We start from the raw sequence: 24371 nt of genomic DNA, 5'->3' as shown, positions 1-24371 counted from the left end.
ATGTGACCCACACCAGTCCACTAACATCCAGGATTTGGCCCACACCAGTCCACTAACACCCAGGATGTGACCCACATCAGTCCACTAACACCCAGGATGTGACCCACACCAATCCACTAACACCCAGGATTTGGCCTCACCAGTCCACTAAGACCCAGGATGTGGCCCACACCAGTCCATTAACACCCAGGATGTGACCCACTCCAGTCCACTAACACCCAGGATGTGACCCACACCAGTCCACTAACACCCAGCATGTGACCCACACCAGTCCACTAACACACAGGATGTGACCCACACCAGTCCACTAACACCCAGGATGTGGCTCACACCAGTACACTACGACCCAAGATGTGACCCACACCAGTCCACTAAGTCCCAAGATGTGGCCCACACCAGTCCACTAACACCCAGGTTGTGACCCACACCAGTCCACTAACACCCAGGATGTGACCCACACCAGTCCACTAACACCCAGGATGTGGCCCACACCAGTACACTAAGACCCAAGATGTGACCCACACTAGTACACTAAGACCCAAGATGTGACCCACACCAGTCCACTAACACCCAGGATGTGACCCACACCAGTCCACTAACACCCAGGATGTGACCCACACCAGTCCACTAACACCCAGGATGTGGCCCACACCAGTACACTAAGACCCAAGATGTGACCCACACCAGTCCACTAACACCCAGGATGTGGCCCACACCAGTCCACTAACACCCATGATGTGACCCACACCAGTCCACTAACACCCAGGATGTGACCCACACCAGTCCACTAACACCCAGGATGTGACCCACACCAGTCCACTAACACCCAGGATGTGGCCCACACCAGTACACTAAGACCCAAGATGTGACCCACACTAGACCACTAAGACCCAAGATGTGACCCACACCAGCCCACTAACACCCAGGATGTGACCCACACCAGTCCACTAACACCCAGGATGTGACCCACACCAGTACACTAACACCCAGGATGTGACCCACACCAGTCCACTAACACCCAGGATGTGACCCACACCAGTCCACTAACACCCAGGATGTGGCCCACACCAGTCCACTAACACCCAGGATGTGACCCACACCAGTCCACTAACACCCAGGATGTGGCCCACACCAGTACACTAAGACCCAAGATGTGACCCACACTAGTCCATTAAGACCCAAGATGTGACCCACACCAGTCCACTAACACCCAGGATGTGACCCACACCAGTCCACTAACACCCAGGATGTGACCCACACCAGTCCACTAACACCCAGGATGTGGCCCACACCAGTCCACTAACACCCAGGATGTGGCCCACACCAGTACACTAAGACCCAAGATGTGACCCACACCAGTCCACTAAGTCCCAAGATGTGGCCCACACCAGTCCACTAACACCCATGATGTGACCCACACCAGTCCACTAACACCCAGGATGTGACCCACACCAGTCCACTAACACCCAGGATGTGACCCACACCAGTCCACTAACACCCAGGATGTGGCCCACACCAGTACACTAAGACCCAAGATGTGACCCACACTAGTCCACTAAGACCCAAGATGTGACCCACACCAGTCCACTAACACCCAGGATGTGACCCACACCAGTCCACTAACACTCAGGATGTGACCCACACCAGTCCACTAACACCCTGGATGTGACCCACACCAGTCCACTAACACCCTGGATGTGACTCACACCAGTCCACTAACACCCAGGATGTGACCCACACCAGTCCACTAACACCCAGGATGTGGCCCACACCAGTCCACTAACACCCAGGATGTGACCCACACCAGTCCACTAACACCCAGGATGTGGCCCACACCAGTACACTAAGACCCAAGATGTGACCCACACTAGTCCACTAAGACCCAAGATGTGACCCACACCAGTCCGCTAACACCCAGGATGTGACCCACACCAGTCCACTAACACCCAGGATGTGACCCACACAAGTCCACTAACACCCTGGATGTGACCCACACCAGTCCACTAACACCCAGGATGTGACCCACACCAGTCCACTAACACCCAGGATGTGACCCAGAAGTTCAGAGTGACTCTTGACTAGCTTCCCACTTATATTTCAGTAGGTAATTTCCAATAATTACGAACGGACAAATGTTCATAAAGGAATTAATTATTATTATTATTAAAGATTCGCCGATATTCTCCCGGCCCGGGCCTTTTCCAAGTGGTGGCCCGGCCTTGGCTCCCTCTTTAGGGAGTGTCTGAGACCTAAGTCTCCCATGGGAGGAGGCACAAGTACCTCCTCATCTTTGGGACCAATTGTCCCCAGGCCTAGCCACAAGCTAGGCCTCTCTGGTCTGCCATCCCCGCCACAAGGGAGCAAATGGGAATGACAGTCTTATGAGCTAAAGGCTCGGGCTCGGGCTCAGGCACCTACCCTACCCTAAAAGGGTTAGGCATGGTGTCGATCAAAGGAATTAAAAATTCCCTTCAAAAATAACTTACATAAACACTATGAATGTTAAATGCACACTGTGTGTATGCAAGATTAATTGTGGAAATATGTTTATAACAGTGGTATATATATTATGTAATTTTTTTAAAATGTCGTATTTTTTTTAAAACCTTTCCTTAAGTCTATTGTAATTTCTATCACTTTGTTTTATTTTAAAAAGAAAAATGCTATAATAATTGCAAATAGCCGATAATTAAAGTTTTATTATTAACTCCCATTTTGATACATTTCTATCTGTTTAACATAGACTAAACTAACATGATCGTTGGAGAAGCCAGGTTGAAATACTAAAAAATCCAGGATAAAGGGTTACCCCGTGACTTGGCTGGCAAAGCTCTCGCTTCACACACGGAGGACTCGAGTTTGATTCCAGGCGGGGTAGAAACATTTCTACGTGTTTCATTACACCTGTTGACAGTGTTCACCTAGCAGTTGACTGGTGTGGGTGGCATCCTGGGGGACAAGATTGAGGACCACAATGGAAATAAGACAGACAGTCCTGGATGACGCACTGACTTGTGTTTTCCTGGATGGCTAACTCTCCGGGGTTAAAAATCCGAAAGAACTCTTGTCTTCCTATGGATTCCATCACACATTGGATTACTCCTTGATGATAAAGTTGATATGTTAGCCAAGAAGAGTACCCAAAAGGAGAATGTAGAATATAACTTTGGTATAACTGTGTCTAGCATTAGGAATAATATAAAGAGAGAAGTGTGGAAAATAATTTCCCAAAATTATGCTGTGTATATAAACCTGATTAAAAGTATATCTTAAAGAAGTGAACCGATAGGGAAGCTCTGTGCCTGTGCTGACGGGAACGAGAGTAGCCATTGTTTTTTAATGTGATACAAGCAGGGCTGGATTACCGCATAGGCAAACGGCAAACTAGGCATTTGCCTAGGGCCCCGCGCACTTGGGGGCCCTGCGGTCCAAGCGGTTCAGGGGCTCATCCAAGACTGCACACATGGTGCAAGTGCAAAAGGTTCCCTACCTAAAAAGTTCAAGTGTTTGGAGAGTAAAATTAATTTTTAAAAATTAATCAAAACAAAAATAAATAATGAAATAAAATAAAATAAAAATAAATAAACCTAACCATAGATGGCAACACTCAACACGCCTTTGTTTACATCAGAACAGCTGTGTTTTCCCGCTAATGGGTGAGTATGGCAGATTCCTCTCCAGTTTTCTGTAGTAATTACACGTTATCTAGACTTGTACTGTGACAAATTAACTGAAGTGTTGTTGATAGACTTTGATGTGTATGGATAAATGTTTGTTTTCGCCTCTAAATGTTAAGGGAGGTACCTGATAGGGTTACTTGACCAGTAAAGACACATGGACCAGTAAAGACGCATTTTTGTTAAAAATACTATAAAGAAAAACCTAAAAACACAAACTGACTTCCGTTTGTAGGTTTTAAAAGCACTTTGTCCTGTCTTTAAGTCTTTATCATTTCAATAACAGATCTCAATTGATTGATGTTCTACATCACTTCCGTCGCAAATGCTTAGTTTTCAAGTTGCGACGGAAGTGATGTAGAACATCAATTAATTTACTACATATTTCCCCAGAAACACATAAGCCACATCAGAAAATCGTTGGTTGGGTGAAACTGAAAATTGTCCCTGCATTCTTTAATTCTCATGTCCTTATCTATGGTGGTAGGCCATATATCATGCAAAACATAATGATTAGTTTAGTTATGAAAATGGTAATATAAATACCATTGTGCATTGTTCTTGGACTCAGTATGATTTCTGTTTAAGTAAATTGGAGATCAAGGAGGATGAATTAGTAAAATATTCGTAGCCCAAATCACTAACCTAATCTATGGTAAAAGTTCTGTATATGACTCCTTTCTGGTAACGTTTTGAATTTTTAGATGCGCAGCCAGAGGAAAGGGGGCTACAAGGGCCATATCCCCCAATTGACAGAAAAAAAATTAATAATTAAAAAATTAATAATAATTGCTAATGAAAAATTTGTATTTGCATGATTACAGACAGTGATACATCCTCATAATGGCATCTCGTGAACGTGATGTTGGACGTTCTTATGCGAGTGAGTCACAGAAAGAAAGAAGAAAATTCAAGAAGAAGAACAGAAAAAGAAAGATGTAGGAAGCTGCAGAAAGATCACAGACATGCTCACGAAAACAGTTTCTGATGTTACCAGTACAGTTGAATCTGCAGATACGTCAGATCATACAGGAAGCCCTCCCTCCATTATTTCTCAGCCAGCATCTACTTCTTTTGTGTCTCCTCTCAATGTCTCAATAGACATTTCATCCACAGGATTTGTCTTAAAAGATCCTGCCTCATGGCCAAATGTAATCCCAGATTCTCTACGTAATGCTTTCATTGCAGAAAACTTCAGTCAAACTCTGAACATTGACTTTAGGAAATCAGCAAGGATTTATGATGATTGAAGTCGTCGTTGTTTAAAGTCATCTATGTTTTATAGGAAGCTTGCAAATTCAGAAACTGTGAAAAGATCATGGATGGTATACTCTGAAAGCTCAGGAAAAGTGTACTGTTCAGCATGCAAGCTATTTTCTACCAAAGAAAATACCTTCACACAGGGGTTCAATGACTGGAAAAATTCCAAGCGTTTCGAGGAACATGAAAACAGCACCACTCACAGGAGCTGCATTTTAGCCAGTGTATTTCGTGCACAGAAAAAAGGCTTATTGGATTCTCATTTGGAAAATCAAACTGAAAAAGAGCGCACTTATTGGAGAAAAGTTCTAGAAAGAGTTGTTGCTGTTGTAAAATTCTTAGCTCTAAGAGGACTTGCTTTCCGTGGAGAAAAATGAGGTTTTTGGTTCGGAAAACAATTGCAATTTCCTAGGGATCATAGAACTGTTAGCACAATTCGATCCATTCTTAGCAAATCATGTGTCACGCCTTGGGAATGCAGGAAGAGGCACTGTATCTTACATGTCATCTACTATATGCAATGAATTTATTGAACTGATGACTAAGAAGGTCCTCAATAACATCATAGCAGCTGTGAAAACTGCAAAATACTTTGCAATAAGTGCAGATTCAACACCAGATATTTCACATACAGATCAGTTGACATTCATTGTTCGCTTTGTCGACTCCAGTGGTAAGCCTGTAGAGCGCTTTATAAAATTCATTCCTCTTTCAGGCCATGATGGAGAAACAATGATGAATGTAGTACTGGATACTCTGCTTGAACATGATCTCTCTATTATGGATTGCCGTGGCCAGAGCTACGACAATGCAAGTAACATGTCGGGTAAATATAATGGATTGCAAGCCCGTATCAAGCAAATCAACCCACTTGCTGAATATGTGCCCTGCTCAGCACATTCTCTTAATCTTGTTGGGTCATGTGCTGCGGAGTGTTGTGTCGCTGCAGTTTCATTTTTTGGACTTTTACAAGCACTCTTTAATTTTTTCTCTGCTTCAACGCATCGGTGGAGTATACTCAAGTCAACCATTCATGGAGATGTCATCAAATCATTATCAACAATCAGGTGGTCACGCAGCATGATGCAACACATGCTTTGAAAGACAGCTTTGCTGAAATACGTTCTGCTTTGATCCAAATAGCAGAGGATGAAGACCAGACAGCAACTACAAGAAGCGAAGCAGCCAGCTTAGCATCAAAATTGGAAGATTTTGAATTGGCCTTACTCTGTGTGCTTTGGGACTGTATACTGGAACGGTTAAATGCCACGAACAAGACACTTCAGAAAATTGAAATTGAAATGGCTACTTGTGCTAACCTCTATGCAGGCTTAGTGGAATTTGTAAGCTCACTTCGCAATGATGAAGCTTTTGAAATGTTTGAAGAGAAAACTAAACTGCTGGTGAAAGACTACAGTTACCGGGCTGATCATCAGCGGTCAAGGAAGAGGAAACGCAATTTTGAAGAGCCAGACAATGAAATTGTGTTGCTACCAAGGCAGAAATGTAAGACAGCTACATACTTCGTCATTCTGGATTCACTGATTACAGAATTGGTGAAAAGAAAAGAAATGTAGCAGAATCGCAATGACAAGTTTGGATTTCTGTTCAAAATTACTACTATGCCAGATGCAGAATTGAGAGAAGCTGCATTAAAGTTGCAACAACACCTTTCAGCAGATGTTCAGGACACATTTGTTGAAGAAATAGTTCATTTTTCTGGGTATATGAATCAGATTAAAGCTCCACCTGAAAAATGTGCTCCCTCAGCTGCTTTGAAACATTTAAGAAATGCAGGTATCTCAGAAACCTTCCCTAATGTTGACATAGTGTATCGCCTTTACCTAACACTTCCAGCTACTAACTGTGAAGGAGAACGTTCATTTTCTGTTTTGAAAAGAGTGAAAAACCAGCTCCGTTCAACAATGAGCCAAGACAAATTGTGTAACCTAGCCTTGTTGACCATTGAGTCTGATCTAACAAGAAATATTGATTTTCAGAATATAATTGATGATTTTGCCAATATGAAATCCAGAAAAAAGTTTATTTAAGAAGTGCCTGTGAATATAAACAATTCTTTACTTTCTTGAGTTTATATGATTTGATAGTCTTATGCATGATGCAATGATAACAATAATGGTCAGTGATTTATAAAGGGAATAATAGTGCTGTAGTGGTTATGCTGAATATAATAGGTACATGATGTCACTACTTTAATAGCCTAATCTAGTAATACTATGCTGTCTTGAGTTTATTCTCTTTAAAATACATGATTTAACAAGATAGTTATAATGGCTGTTGGTAAATGGTTTTGGTTGTCTTGATGTACTTTCCCTATTAAATTTAATCTAAATAGCCAGAATGTATTTAATTAGACCTTAAACAGGCTCACACCAACCCCCCCCCCCGCCCCAAGCTGGAAGGGGTCGCTTCGCTTACCCGTAACTCAAAGGGGCCCCGCCAATCTGAAAAGCCTAGGGCCCGGAGACTTCTTAATCCGGCCCTGTGGACTGCGGGGGGCACTGACCCCCCCGCAACACCCTCCAGCATGGGCAGCTTTAACCCTTAAACTGTCCAAACGTAGAAGTACGTTTTTTCAAGATTTAAAAGTATGTAAAAAAAGTAGATCTTTTCTTTAATTTACATTTGAAAACGTGTAAAAAAAACTTTGATCTACTTTTTTTTGTTATACGTATTTGAAAATATGTAAAAAAACGTAGATGTACTTTTAGAGCACTAAGCATGTGAACATAAATTTGTTTGGACAGTTTAAGGGTTAAATATTTCCAAGCAGGCTGGGTGACTCATGCTATGGTATGGCATGTGTAAGAATGGTATAAAATACCGACAAGATGAAATTAAGACACATGTGCAACATCTGGGTATCTTTATTGTAGACGTTTCGCCCTCCAGTGGCTTTATCAATACAAATTCCAGGACATAACTTGAAGACAGGACATGTACATAACCTTCACGACTACTACAACTACTACTGCAACTAACCCATCTCTTTGGGAAGGACCTACTTCCACTGGGGAATCCCGCCTACCAGTGACTATGCCCTCGTCTGCTACACCTGAAGATACTATATAAGCGCCAGGCTCCTTGCTTCTGCTTCAGAATCTCAACGACTACGGTACTCTTCGCACCTACTGCAAGGTTGAGGGACTGATTACCTCATCTTCTGTATATAGTTCTACTGTCTTCAAGTTATGTCCTAGAATTTGTATTGATAAAGCCACTGGATGGCAAAACGTCTACAATAAAGATACCCAGATGTTGCACATGTGTCTTAATTTCATGGTATGGCATAAACAGACAAAAAGAGAAAGTGATTATCATTACAAAAGTCAAGGTTAGGTTAGGTTAGGTAAGGTTTGTCAGGAAACAGGACAAGTGTTTCCTGACGTGGGTCTTAATCAGATGATGATCCGCCCTTTTAGCTTTTGATCATATGACTGAGACCTTCTGCTAGCTTACACTTCTCTAAAAATTATGAATATCACAAATGCCACATTTTCATATATGTATATATCAGAATATAAAAGTATCATCACAGATTTCATATAAAAAATATAAATTATTATTATTATTACAATCATAACTGTTAAATCCACAAGGGTCGAAAAATTAAATATATATTATACATTACAGATAAACCATTCTCTGAACCTCAACAACAGCCCCATACATCATGGGTGATGGTGCCATTCACTGAATCTGAGTAACATCCCCATACATCATGGGTGATGGTGCCATTCACTGAATCTGAGTAACACCCCCATACATCATGGGTGATGGTGCCATTCACTGAATCTGAGTAACATCCCCATACATCATGGGTGATGGTGCCATTCACTGAATCTGAGTAACATCCCCATACATCATGGGTGATGGTGCCATTCACTGAATCTGAGTAACATCCCCATACATCATGGGTGATGGTGCCATTCACTGAATCTGAGTAACATCCCCATACATCATGGGTGATGGTGCCATTCACTGAATCTGAGTAACATCCCCATACATCATGGGTGATGGTGCCATTCACTGAATCTGAGTAACATCCCCATACATCATGAGTGGCAATGATGGTGTCATCATAGGTCACTATACAAGCATTACTGGCCTTAGAGACGTATGCTCACTGTAACTTAAAGTTAAAGCTACAGTGACATATAAATACATAACTTTCTATACTGAAATGTTAGTCTTCGAGGAATAAACCAAGTCTTAGATGGGTGTCACATGCTAAACTAAGGAACATCAGTCTTGTGGAACTGACAGGATGATAAATGAGGTACTCGTCCAACACTTGGGGATTTTTATTGTAGAAACTTTTGGCCAACCAGTGGCTTCTTCAGTCAAATACAGAGTACAGGAGTTTGAGGTAATCAGTCCCATTGCTTTGAGTCCATGTCATCAATCTCTCAATTAAGATTTTGTCACCACCAGTCAGGTTAAGACACTGCTGCACTGAGTGTGGGTACACATGTCACAGCAAGACACTGCTGCACTGAGTGTGGGTACACATGTCACAGCAAGACACTGCTGCACTGAGTGTGGGTACACATGTCACAGCAAGACACTGCTGCACTGAGTGTGGGTACACATGTCACAGCAAGACACTGCTGCACTGAGTGTGGGTACACATGTCACAGCAAGACACTGCTGCACTGAGTGTGGGTACACATGTCACAGCAAGACACTACTAGTAATGTTTGTATTTATTTATCATTGTTTTGTGTATGCAAAACTATAGTTAAACTTTACAAATGCATTTTTTTTTATTATTTTTGGGTGTCTGGAACGGATTAATTGTATTTACATTAATTCTTATGGGAATTATTGCTTCGAATTTAGGCAGACCTTCTGGAACAGATTACGGCCGATATTCAGGGTTCCACTGTACCTCCTAGCAAGCGTCTTCACTAACATTTCAACCGTAGTATTTGGGAAAGTTGTACAGTAAATCTTTCATTTAATGACGTCAGAAAAACAGGACAAAAACAGCTGAATTGATGAATATTGGTTACAAAATTGTCTGTTATTATTACAATTGGCACAAAACAATCTCATTTTTATCCTCCATAATCCCTTACAAGTCACCGCTTTTCCCTCTTAGTCTCTTATATGAAGGGTTCACTGTACCTGGGAATGTCATTAAGGAGGGACTCCCTATCTAATCGTAAAGAACAATAAGGCGCAATGCCGTGACTGGAACAATACACAGATAAGCCGCACATACGAGAAATGTACTATCTCCACTTCCTTTCTTCCTCCTCTCTCTGTCCCATCCCTGCCCTCTTCTTCTGTCCCATCCCTGCTCTCTTCTTCTATGTCAACTGGCTCTCTTACCTTCATGTGTTAGGGGGGGGGATGCAACATATCCCCAATGAAAAGCAGGGGTGCCACTAGCATGATAAGAGACACCACACTAAGTGTGAGAGGCTCAAGACTGTTCAACTGCCTCCCAGCATACATAAGGGGGACCCCTGGCTGTCTTCAAGAAGGCACTGGACATGCACCTAAAGTCAGTACCTGACCAGCTGTGCTGTGGTTCGTACGTCAGGTTGCATGCGGCTAACAGTAACAGCCTGGTTGATCAGGCCCTGATCCACCATGAGGCCTGGTCACAGACCAGGCGACAGGGGCAATGACCCCTGAAACCTTCTCCAGATATACTCCAGGTATCTCCAGTTAATGGTCCAAGTTGAACCGAAAAGCAGTGTGCCCTGTGGCCTGGTGATAAAATCTCTCGTTTCACATGGTGAGTGTCCGGGTTCAATTCCTGGCAAGGGTAGAAACATTGGGCATGTTTCCTTACACCGGTTGTCTATGTTCACCCATCAGTATAAAATGGGTACTTGGGTGTTAGTGGATTGGTGTGGGTGGCATCCTGGGACAAAACTGACCTAATTTGCAGGAAATGCTCTATATAACAAAGGTCTTTCTATATAATAATGATATCTTTATTTACTACAAGTACGTACATGTACAAGGTATACAGACTATAGCTGACATCAGTGACATACTATAGTGGTACCTCGGGATATGAACAGCTCAAAACTCGAACAATTATGTAAGTGTATTTATGTAAGTGCTTTTGTAAGTATAGTTGTGGGAGTCTGAAATGGATTAATCTAATTTATATTATTCCTTATGGGAACAAATTCGTTCAGTATTGGCACTCGAACAGCCTTCTGGAACGAAATAAATACGTATCCCGGGGTACCACTGTACTATATAGAAAGACCCTTGTTACGCTGAGCATTTCAGGCAAATTAGGTCAGTGTCCCAGGAAGCGACCCACACCAGTCAACTAACACTCAGGTACCCATTTTACTAATGGGTGAACATAGACAACAGGTGTAAAGAAACACACCCAGTGTTTCTACCTTGGCTGGGAACTGAACCCAGACCCTCGCTGTGTGAAGCGAGCGCTTTAGTCACCAGGCCACCAGAACCCCTTGGTAGTACGTCACTGATGTCAGCTATGGTCTGTATCCCTTGTACATGTACTTGTGGTAATAAATTATTATTATAAGTTTCCTTCTCCTATATGCAGGTTATCTGTGTATCTAAACATAATTTCTGTCTTGAAAATTTCACGTTTAACCAAATTTCTGAAAAAAATTTACTTTGATGAATGTTTTTTGTTCTTCTGTAAGTTCTTGTGCATCAGACAAGATGAGTTGTGAAGAACATTCTGGACAAATTGAACAGTGATCTGGTTTTCTCCTGAGATCTGTTTTATGTGCTAAAAACAAATAGAAGTTCTAAATTATGATTCAAACATCACGACTAAACTGATTTATCATTTCTCACAAATCATGGAACGGGTAGGATTTAAACCCAAGGCAAATGAGTCGTAAAACTCCAGGTTGGAGCGTGAGCCACTTGGCCAGCTGGCTGCAATATGACTGAAACAACTAGGTATACAGTGGACCCCCGGTTAACGATATTTTTTCACTCCAGAAGTATGTTCAGGTGCCAGTACTGACCGAATTTGTTCCCATAAGGAATATTGTGAAGTAGATTAGTCCATTTCAGACCCCCAAACATACACGTACAAACGCACTTACATAAATACACTTACATAATTGGTCGCATTCGGAGGTGATCGTTATGCGGGGGTCCACTGTATTTCTATGCACCATAGGATGAACAGAAATGGTATACAGAAATATACCTAGTTGAATGAATCTTACTTGAGTCAGCTGGCTGAGTGGCTGAATCGTAAAACTCGAGCCCAGTGTTATACTGGCCTCGAGTTTTACGATTCACTTGCCAAAAGTTTGTTTTCAATAGTGTTAGTATAATTTTGTGAGTTATCATCTCTCAGTTTGTACATGTCACTAGATTTTTTTGTTGAGTCCTTTACAAAATCCAAGAATAAATGTTTTCTCCCTTGTAAGACTTTGTGTGTGTTTTTTGTTAGATTTTTCTAAAGTCTCTTAGAGAGACACAGTCCCAATGTGGTGTCTCCCCTGTGTGAGTCCTTGTGTGTGTTCTTAGATGAGATTTTGTTGAAAATTCTTTTAGACAATCCAAACATTGATATGGCTTCTCTCCTGTATGAGTTCTCATGTGTCTCACTAGGACAGTTTTTGTTGAAAAGTCTTTCAGACACTCTGAACAATTATATGGTTTATCACCTGTATGATTTCTCATGTGATATGCCAGACCAGATTGGTGAGTAAAGGCTTTCAGACACTCTGTGCATTTGTATGGTTTCTCTCCTGTATGAGTTCTTGTGTGTCTCTCTAGAAGAGCCTTTGTTGAGAAGTCTTTTCGACATTCTGGACAGCTGTATGGCTTACTGCCCGAATGATTTTTCACGTGATATGCTAGACCAGATCTATGGCGGAAATCTTTTAGACACACAGGACACTGGTATGGTTTCTCCCTTGTATGAGTTCTCATGTGTGTCACTAAATTATATTTTTTGGAGAAGTCTTTAAGACACTCTAAACACTGAAATGGCTTCTCACCCGTATGAATTCTCATGTGCGTCAACAGATGAGATTTAAATGAGAAGTCTTTCAAACAGGTTCTGCACTGATATGGCTTCTCTTGTTTCTGAACTCTCATTTGCATTATTACACCTGATTTTTTTATGTTTACATTGATGTGGGTCATCGCCTGAGACTGACCCACGGAACCTGTGGTCTCAGAAGCCATCGTAATGTAGGTACTACATGAAAATTTGCAATTTATAATTTTTGCCAATGAGTAGTGACTTTTTTGTTTTACGTGGACTCAAATATGTACTCTTGCTGTCACAATGTAATATATTAAGAGTACAAATAATGCTCTTTCGTAAATACAGTGGTCTTACACATTTCAGATTCCCCTAAGATCCATAACAAAATATTTTGAGAGTCTGTACACATATATTTTGGCTATGAACTCTTATGATACAATAACAAATAAATATATTAATACATATCAAGAACTCCAGTTAATACTTTCAGTGTCTAGCTCTTGGCCTTTGTTTATTTTTTTGCTATACAGAAGATGGATATTGAGTGCAAAATAAACTAGGCACTTCAGGGGTAAATTTAAAACATATGATAATTTCTTACAAGGGAAACGTTTTCATAAAATTCTTTAAGAACTTGCAGAATAATATTGATACAAAGACTAAAATGATTCTCTCTGCTGCAGTCTTACATTCTACAGGATAAACTTTTATGTATGTTAATTACTGCTAAGAACACTGTGCAGTAACCTCTTCTGTTGAATAAATTAATACGTGTAAAAAGAAAGCTTTCTTCTTCATCAGGTCGCCCTGACTTGGTGGGAGACGGCGTATGTGTTAATAAAGAAAGCTTTCTTCTTCATCAGGTCGCCCTGACTTGGTGGGAGACGGCGTATGTGTTAATAAAAAAAATATTTTATACTTGCTATCTGGATGGGCTTCACTTCACAAAATATTGATACTGAACACTGAATACTGGTAAATATTGTACATGTAACAGCCAGGATATGGAGGCAAGTGTCAGGTGCTGACAGTGTACATGCAGTTTTTCTGACACCGCGGAGAGCTTCATCAAATTCAGTGTTGACGCACTATGTCAAGTATTTCTTCCATGTTAGCTTCATGCCACTGAGTTTTGCCAAACTCAGTTCTGTCTTCTGCATGAATGACCTGCAAAAGGAATGAGAGAGAAACAGGAGTTGATCAAATTAATCTAGAGGAAGTTAACAGAGTTTGTACCAAATCTAGAGGAAAATAACAGACCTTGTACCAAATCTAGAGGAAAATAACAGACCTTGTACCAAATCTAGAGGAAAATAACAGACCTTGTACCAAATCTAGAGGAAAATAACAGAGCTTGTACTAAATCTAGAGGAAAATAACAGAGCTTGTACTAAATCTAGAGGAAAATAACAGAGCTTGAACTAAATCTAGAGGAAAATAACAGAGCTTGAACTAAATCTAGAGGAAAATAACAGAGCTTGAACTAAATCTAGAGGAAAATAACAGAGCTTGAACTAAATCTAGAGGAAAATAACAGAGCTTGAACTAAATCTAGAGGAAAATAACAGAGCTTGTACTAAATCTAGAGGAAAATAACAGAGTTTGTACTAAATCTAGAGGAAAATAACAGAGCTTGAACTAAATCTAGAGGAAAATAACAGAGCTTGAACTAAATCTAGAGGAAAATAACAGAGCTTGTACTAAATCTAGAGGAAAATAACAGAGCTTGTACTAAATCTAGAGGAAAATAACAGAGCTTGAACTAAATCTAGAGGAAAATAACAGAGCTTGAACTAAATCTAGAGGAAAATAACAGAGCTTGAACTAAATCTACACTAAATGGACATGATATAAATGATTTAGTAAACTGATATGTTGAAAAACTAGACACCTGTGAAATAAATTCACATGTTTATTGTTGAGGTTTATTGTTGAAACGTTTTGTCAACAAGTGGCTTCCTCAGTCCAGTACAGAGATGAATGGTGGCAGATGAAAAGAAGTTGGAGGTAATCAGCCTGGGGTCAATGTACTCAGTCCATCAATCTTGAGAAACGTATAGTACAGGAAGGCCCAGGGTATACAGTATTCTCTTTCGGCTGCCAAACCGTCGTTGGATTTCAATTGAGCCGTTGTTCATTATGTTTGGTGCATTTACCACTTTTCTGCAGTTATCACCATTTTCGTACAATAATTACATAAGGGAAGGACAGTGAAACATATATGTGAACAGTATTTAGATAAGGTTAAAGAGGTCTTTGTGGCATTTATGGATTTGGAAAAGGCGTATGACAGGGTGGATAGGGGGGCAATGTGGCAGATGTTGCAGGTGTATGGTGTAGGAGGTAGGTTACTGAAAGCAGTGAAGAGTTTTTAAGAGGATAGTGAGGCTCAAGTTAGAGTATGTAGGAAAGAGGGAAATTATTTCCCAGTAAAAGTAGGCCTTAGACAAGGATGTGTGATGTCACCGTGGTTGTTTAATATATTTATAGATGGGGTTGTAAGAGAAGTAAATGCGAGGGTCTTGGCAAGAGGCGTGGAGTTAAAAGATAAAGAATCTAACACAAAGTGGGAGTTGTCACAGTTGCTCTTTGCTGATGACACTGTGCTCTTGGGAGATTCTGAAGAGAAGTTGCAGAGGTTGGTGGATGAATTTGGTAGGGTGTGCAAAAGAAGAAAATTGAAAGTGAATACAGGAAAGAGTAAGGTTATGAGGATAACAAAAAGATTAGGTGATGAAAGATTGAATATCAGATTGGAGGGAGAGAGTATGGAGGAGGTGAATGTATTCAGATATTTGGGAGTGGACGTGTCAGCGGATGGGTCTATGAAAGATGAGGTGAATCATAGAATTGATGAGGGGAAAAGGGTGAGTGGTGCACTTAGGAGTCTGTGGAGACAAAGAACTTTGTCCTTGGAGGCAAAGAGGGGAATGTATGAGAGTATAGTTTTACCAACGCTCTTATATGGGTGTGAAGCATGGGTGATGAATGTTGCAGCGAGGAGAAGGCTGGAGGCAGTGGAGATGTCATGTCTGAGAGCAATGTGTGGTGTGAATATAATGAAGAGAATTCGTAGTTTGGAAGTTAGGAGGAGGTGCGGGATTACCAAAACTGTTGTCCAGAGGGCTGAGGAAGGGTTGTTGAGGTGGTTCGGACATGTGGAGAGAATGGAGCAAAACAGAATGACTTCAAGAGTGTATCAGTCTGTAGTGGAAGGAAGGCGGGGTAGGGGTCGGCCTAGGAAAGGTTGGAGAGAGGGGGTAAAGGAGGTTTTGTGTGCGAGGGGCTTGGACTTCCAGCAGGTATGCGTGAGCGTGTTTGATAGGAGTGAATGGAGACAAATGGTTTTTAATACTTGACGTGCTGTTGGAGTGTGAGCAAAGTAACATTTATGAAGGGGTTCAGGGAAACTGGCAGGCCGGACTTGAGTCCTGGAGATGGGAAGTACAGTGCCTGCACTCTGAAGGAGGGGTGTTAATGTTGCAGTTTAAAAACTGTAGTGTAAAGCACCCTTCTGGCAAGACAGTGATGGAGTGAATGATGGTGAAAGTTTTTCTTTTTCGGGCCACCCTGCCTTGGTGGGAATCGGCCAGTGTGATAATAAAATAAAATAAAAGGACAAAGGGCACCACATTTTAAGGTAAGCATTGCATGTACTGTGTATTTATTTCACTTTTATCAGTTTTTTAAGCCTAGTTGTATTGAACACTTAATATGTGATAGTGTGAATAATTATTAAGCATTTTAGACACATTCAATAATGAAAAAAAAACTCTTTTCCATCAGCTGGTAAATTTTGCTTAATGTATGGGGTCACGAATCTTACAGCCATACGAATGAGGCCCACCCGTACATGTGTGGAAGATTCCCAACTACATGGACACACATTAGCAGAGGACTCAGGAATTCTAAAATACAGTGGACCCCCGCATAACGATCACCTCCCAATGCGACCAATTATGTAAGTGTATTTATGTAAGTGCGTTTGTACGTGTATGTTTGGGGGTCTGAAATGGACTAATCTACTTCACAATATTCCTTATGGGAATAAATTCAGTCAGTACTGGCACCTGAACATACTTCTGGAATGAAAAAATATCGTTAACCGGGGGTCCACTGTATATGAGGGTAAAAATACAGAAATTTAAAAACTAACAAAGCAGAGGGGATATGAAATCATGCCACAATGTATACAGTGAAAGATTCAATACTCACATGTGCTTAGATGAAGTGAAAATGAATTATACAGAAGTAAAGAAGTGCCTGAAAGCAGTGATATAAATACAGTAGTCCCCCCCGTGTCCACAGGCAATATGTTACAAGACCTGCCATGGATACCCAAAACCGCAGATAGTAGCAAACTCTATACATCTACCATCCGACTTACGACCGAGTTTGGTTCCGAGAAACCGGTCGTAAGTCGAAATGGATGTAAGTCGAACTTTACTACTGAATATCAACATAACATTTTTCTGCTGCAGGAAATAAAACAGGGAATACAAAAAAAATGTTATTTGTGTACTACCACTTAGAAAATAAAGTTAAAGGAATGATACAACTGCTTAATGTGTTACATGGCACATATATCCATATTTCATTGACTACCACACTCTGAAACACAGCTAATAAGATATATAGACAGTCTGATGGCTTGGCTTTATTGGGGTATCCTGGGTTACTAACCCGTCAGCTAAATACACCTACCATCCGACTTACGACCTGCTCGACTTACGGCCACTCGGCTTACGACCGTGTTTTTTTTGCCAAATTTCTGGGAAATAAACAAGTATTTGTGTTGTACACAGTGTTTATCCTAAACCTTACAGTATAAAATACAATACTAACAACATAAAAAGTAAAGTAAAACATGAAATACCAAAATAAATCAATAAAATAAAGTCATTACAAAAATGTTTTGTTGATATTCAGTAGTAAAGTTCGACTTACGTCCATTTCGACTTACGACCGGTTTCTCGGAACCGAACTCGGTCGTAAGTCGGATGGTAGGTGTAATCCAAACGAAATCCTTTTCATCTAAAACTGTTAAAAAGAGTATAATTTATAAATACAGTAACAGGACAACAGAAAACGCGCAAGCATGAGAAATAACCATGCAAAATAATTTTGTTCTATGCGGCATTTTTGCTGCCAAGCTGCTAATTTGGCTAAATTAGTCAACCTTTATGTTGCTATAGAAGGGTAAGTGCTCACTATTTTTCACTATTTGTCTTGCTAGAAGTGCACAGACTCATCAATTACAGCATCCTCACGCCTCCTTCAGAATGCAGGCACTGTACTTCCCACCTCCAGGACTCAAGTCTAGCTAACTGGTTTAACCAAATCCCTTCAAATATGTTATTCTTGTTTGCACTCCAACAACACATCAATTCCCAAAAAATAAATGTTACCATTAACTTCAACCTAATACAGACGCCTCCCAACTTACGAACAAATTACGTTCTAGAGGGCTGTTCTTATCATGAATTGTTTGTAGGTCGTTATTTTGCCATTTTTCAATTGTTACGATTATTATTATTGTTTTAATATTATTAGCATTATTATTATTGCTCTCTCTCTGAACCAATGTTCATTGAAAACTTAGACACAATACTGTACAGTATCGGTAATGTACGTTTCTTAATACTAAAGCATATTTTAATAATAAATACTGCAATAAAAAAACTTCTTACCCTTTTAATTGGTACAATAAGCTTGAGGTGATGGTCGAGAGGAAGATCAGAGGTTGTGTGGGGCTACTGGGGGAGAGGGTCGTCAACCTCATACACTTCGTCATCAAAGGCTTCGTCAGTCAGGGTTTCGTAAGTACTATGCAGAAGGCGCGCAACTCAAAATTTGGATTTGTGGAAGTATTGCGAATGAAACTTTAACTAACCCAGCAGTCTATTCGTATGTCCGAATGTTCGTAACTTGAATGTTCGTAAGTACGGTAGTGTCTGTATACAAAAATAAATATCCACAGTTAGAGTAGAATTTCTTGGCTGGTTGAGCACAAGCTACATACCACTAGTACATCAAGTTGACAGGTTGAAGCTGGAGGCTTATTCCATCTCAAATAAACCAGATACAGTGGACCCCCGGTTTGCGATATTATTTCATTCCAGAAGTATGTTCAGGTGCCAGTACTGACCGAATTTGTTCCCATAAGGAATATTGTGAATTAGATTAGTCCATTTCAGACCCCCAAACATACACATACAAACGCACTTACATAAATGCACTTACATAATTGGTCGCATTGGGAGCTGATCGTAAACCGGGGGTCCACTGTAGTGTGAGGGATCGGACTGGTCCTAATCACTGCTTATTTAACATTTTCTTCCTGTTGCGATCTTCCTCACCACAAATCGACCATCTCTAACGAAATACTGACGAATTAACACCACAAGCTACTAGCACGAACTTTCAAGATGGACTGAAGTCTTACCTGAATATAAAGAAAAATTGTTAAAACTAATAATACCAGGTTTGGTCTGTGTAACAATAACCCACAAGTTTAGGCCCCAAAAAAAACCCACACATTTTGGCCCCTTGAACAAAAAACCCACACGGGTTTGGGCCCCTTGTAACAAAAAACCCACACAGTTTTAGGCCCTTTCCCCCCCCAAGTTTAGCCCTTGTAACAAAAAACCCCCCCGGGTTTTGGGTCCTTTGTGTGAAAAAAAAACCCAAGGGGTTTGGCCCTTGTCGGGGCCCACGGTTTTGGGGTCTTTGTAACAATAAACCCACAGGGGTTTTAATGTTGAAACCTCACACGGGTTTGGTCCTTTTTAAAATACCCACGGGTTTGGGTTGCTCGCAGTAAATAAACAGGTCTCTAAAAGCGTCATTTTTGGGTCTGGGGTTAACCCCCAAAACCCCCACCACTGTATTTTTATAAACCCATGGGGTTACATCTTGAAAGTGTTTCTTCCCCTGAAAATATCTGGGGGAAATCAAGTTGATCAGTTGTTTTTTTTTGTTTTGTTGTTGGGCCACTGCGGGTCCTCTCTGTCATAGGTCTTTGGGGGGACTGCGCTGACTGCTGTTTACTGACTGACGACCGACGCTGACTTCTACTGACTTCTGACAGACGCGGCCCCCACCGACGACTGCTGTCTGCTGCTTCTGACGGGCTGACTGGGTGACTGACTGACTGACTGTGCGGTCGCCCGGCCCGTCGACTGTGACGCTATGTCGCTCTGTCTGGCTGTCTGACACTGGCCCTTTTGTCGATTGCCGGCTGACTGACCGACTGACGCTTTTCCGGCTGTCGCTTCTGACTGACTGACTGGACTTCGAGGCATGACACTGCTGACGGCGCTGACTGTCTGACAACGCTAATGCGCTGCTGCTGCGGTCTGTCACGCTACGGCAAATATACTGACTGTCGCTAACTTCGACTGACTGTCGATATCGACCCCTTAATTATAGCATTGACTGCTTCTGACACGGCTGGACTAACTGGTGTGTACTGGGCCCCCCTACTGAATTTTAGGGCCGGCAAATGGTAAAAAACTAACACCGGGACCCCACTAAAACAACGGTAAGGCACTGTTCCCACTACCCCTACAAAACCCCGACGACCAACGTAGTGACGCACTGTCCACTGGCACGCTGATGCGGGCCTGCGACCTGTGCTGGCACCCAACAAATACCCGCCTGACCTGTCACCAACAACAATGAAACCCTTTTACCACCTACTCCCCTGGTATATGACTACACTTCCCCCGCCCCATCTTAACTAAATTAGTATACTACCCGCTGACTGACGCTGACTGCTGACGACTGACGCTGACTGCTAACTGGTAGTGACTGACCCGACTGTGACAACTGGTGGTGGTGACTGACTACCCCTTTTACTGGGACGGCTAACTGGTAGTGACGCTGCTGACTGACTGCTAACTGGTATGACTGACTGACTATGCGCTGACACTAACTGGTAGGGTGGGGACTGACTACTGACGCGCTATGACATGCGGCTAACTGGGGGTGACGAAAAACCCCCGGGTGATGCGTAAGGTAAGGGGAAATGCGTATAGACTGATGTGACTATGGGTGGTGACTGACTATATGCTGGTGACTGCTGATAACTGGTGATGACCTGACTGACAACTGGTGGTGACGCTGACTGATGACCGGTGACTGACGCTAACTGGGGTTTTGAAAACTGACGTGACTACTAAATGACGACTGACTAACTTTTACCCCAACGGTGGTACAAATAACTTAATAAATGGTAATTAAATAAGTAAATGGTGAGTAAATGCGAATGAGTAATAAGTAAGTGGTAAGTGGGGTGAGTGGGTGAGTGGTGGTAATTGGTAATGAGAAAATGAGAAAAGTAATGGTAATAAGTGGTGGTGATAAATGAAAAAATTAAGTAAGTGGTGGGGGGTAGTGAGGAAAATGAAGTAATGGGAAAGGAAGTAATAAGTGGGGGTGGGGGGGGAAAAAATATGATAATGTGGTGGGTGATAAAAAAAAAATGAGTAAATAAATGAGTAAAGGTTGGGGTGGTGGAGGAGGTGGGTGGGAAGTAGTGAGGGGGAGTAAGGGGGGGGAGTGAAGTATGGTGGTGGGTAAGTGGGGGTGGGTGGAGTGGTGGTTGGTGGGTGGTGAGTGGGGTGGTGGGGGAGAAAATGGGTGGTGGGGTGATGAAAAGTGGGTGGGTGGTGGTGGGATGGGGGGTGAAGTTTGGGTGGGAAAGAGTAGGTGGGGGGAGTGGGGTGATGGGGGGGTGGAAGTGGGGGTAGAGTGGGTGGTGGGGGGAGTGGGTGGAGTGGGGTGGGTGGGGGGGGATGAGGGGAGTGGGTAAAGGGAAGGGTAGTAAATGGGGGGGGGTGGTGAAGTGGGGGAGAAAAGTGATGGTAATGGGGGGGGTGGGTGAATGGGTAAGGGTGGTAAATTTGGGGGTGGGGGGTTTTTAAAAGGGGTAAAGGGGGTGAATAGGGGGGGTGGGGGGGAAAAATTTAGTGGGTGGTAAGTGAGTAAGTAAGTGAGTAAGTGAGTAAGTAAGTGAGTAGTAGTGAGTAAGTAAGTGAGTAAGTAAGTGAGTAAGTGAGTAAGTGAGTAAGTGAGTAAGTGAGTAAGTGAGTAAGTAAGTGAGTGAGTAAGTGAGTAAGTAAGTGAGTAAGTGAGTAAGTAAGTGAGTAAGTGAGTAAGTAAGTGAGTAAGTGAGTAAGTAAGTGAGTAAGTGAGTAAGTAAGTGAGTAAGTGAGTAAGTAAGTGAGTAAGTAAGTAAGTAAGTGAGTGAGTAAGTGAGTAAGTAAGTGAGTAAGTAAGTGAGTAAGTGAGTAAGTAAGTGAGTAAGTGAGTAAGTAAGTGAGTAAGTGAGTAAGTAAGTGAGTAAGTGAGTAAGTAAGTGAGTAAGTGAGTAAGTAAGTGAGTAAGTGAGTAAGTAAGTGAGTGAGTAAGTGAGTAAGTAAGTGAGTAAGTAAGTGAGTAAGTGAGTAAGTAAGTGAGTAAGTGAGTAAGTAAGTGAGTAAGTGAGTAAGTAAGTGAGTAAGTGAGTAAGTAAGTGAGTAAGTGAGTAAGTAAGTGAGTAAGTGAGTAAGTAAGTGAGTAAGTGAGTAAGTAAGTAAGTGAGTAAGTAAGTGAGTAAGTGAGTAAGTAAGTAAGTGAGTAAGTAAGTGAGTAAGTGAGTAAGTAAGTGAGTAAGTGAGTAAGTAAGTGAGTAAGTGAGTAAGTAAGTGAGTAAGTGAGTAAGTAAGTGAGTAAGTGAGTAAGTAAGTGAGTAAGTAAGTGAGTAAGTGAGTAAGTGAGTAAGTGAGTAAGTAAGTATACCTGGACTATACCTGCAGAAGGTTTCGGCGGTCAACGCCCCAAATTAAATGCGTTGGATTGCGTGGAGCCAGCAGTAACAACCTGGTTGATCAGCCTCTGATCCACCATGAGGCCTGGTCACAGACCGGGCCGCGGGGGCGTTGACCCCCGGAACTCTCTCCAGGTAAACTCCAGGTAATGTTTATTACTACCAGTACCTGACACAACTTATACAGACCATAATAATAATAATAATAATAATAATAATAATAATAATAATAATAATAATATTTATTACTACCAGTACCTGACACAACTTATACAGACCATAATAATAATAATAATAATAATAATAATAATAATAATAATAATAATAATATTTATTACTACCAGTACCTGACACAACTTATACAGACCATAATAATAATAATAATAATAATAATAATAATAATAATAATAATAATAATAATAATATTTATTACTACCAGTACCTGACACAACTTATACAGACCATAATAATAATAATAATAATAATAATAATAATAATAATAATAATAATAATAATAATAACAATAATAATAATAATAATAATAATAATAATAATAATAATAATAATAATATTTATTACTACCAGTACCTGACACAACTTATACAGACCATAGCTGACACCTATGACATACTACTATATAGAAAGTTCCTTGTTATGTACAGCAGTTCCTGAAAATTAGGTCAGTTTTGTCCCAGGATGCCACCCACACCAGTCACCTAACACCCAGTAGGTACTTGTGTGTAAGTGGGCTTACACCTGTTGTCCCTGTTCACCTAGCAGTAAGTAGGTACCTGGGTGTTAGTCACCTTTCACCTGCTGTCCCTGTTCACCTAGCAGTAAGTAGGTACATGGGTGTTAGTCACCTTCCACCTGCTGTCCCTGTTCACCTAGCAGTAAGTAGGTACATGGGTGTTAAGATAAGATAAGATAAGATTTCGTTCGGATTTTTAACCCCGGAGGGTTAGCCACCCAGGATAACCCAAGAAAGTCAGTGCGTCATCGAGGACTGTCTAACTTATTTCCATTGGGGTCCTTAATCTTGTCCCCCCAGGATGCGACCCACACCAGTCGACTAACACCCAGGTACCTATTTGCTGCTAGGTGAACAAGACAACAGGTGTAAGGAAACGTGTCGAAATGTTTCCACCCGCCGGGAATCGAACCCGGGACCTCCGTGTGTGAAGCGGGAGCTTTAGCCACCAGGCCACCGGGCCAGGTCACCTTCCACCTGCTGTCCCTGTTCACCTAGCAGTAAGCAGGTACCTGGGTGTTAGTCACCTTTCACTTGCTGTCCCTGTTCACCTAGCAATAGGTAGGTACTTGGGTGCTAGTCACCTTCTACCTGCTGTCCCTGTTCACCTAGCAGTAAGTAGGTACATGAGTGTTAGTCACCTTCCACCTGCTGTCACTGCTCACCTAGCAATAAATAGGCACCTGGGCGTTAGGTAACAGGTGTGGGTGGCATCCTGGGGAACAAGATTGAGGAACCACAGTGGTAATAAGATCCACGATGACACACTAACTATCTCTGGTTATCCTGGATAACTAACTCTCCCAGGGGTAGAAATCCCAACAGAAATTAAACCACATTAAAAATAAATCTTTGTTTGTTCTTACTAGTTTATTCTAAGCTCAG

General features: G+C 41.6%; 1 long non-coding RNA gene across 1 annotated transcript; it reads right to left on the bottom strand.

Moving 5' to 3' along the window:
• Positions 1-9247: 9247 nt before the first annotated feature.
• On the bottom strand, positions 9248-19399 carry LOC138851286 (uncharacterized). Its single transcript, XR_011391121.1, has 3 exons — positions 19168-19399; positions 18615-18878; positions 9248-14091 (listed from the first exon to the last, which is right to left on the bottom strand). It is a non-coding gene; the product is annotated as an uncharacterized lncRNA (long non-coding RNA).
• Positions 19400-24371: the final 4972 nt, after the last annotated feature.

The sequence above is a fragment of the Cherax quadricarinatus genome, unplaced genomic scaffold, assembly GCF_038502225.1.
Source record: "Cherax quadricarinatus isolate ZL_2023a unplaced genomic scaffold, ASM3850222v1 Contig253, whole genome shotgun sequence".
NCBI classification, from domain to species: domain Eukaryota; kingdom Metazoa; phylum Arthropoda; class Malacostraca; order Decapoda; family Parastacidae; genus Cherax; species Cherax quadricarinatus.
Note: the sequence above shows the minus strand (reverse complement) of the source record. Positions and strands in the feature narration are given on the sequence as shown.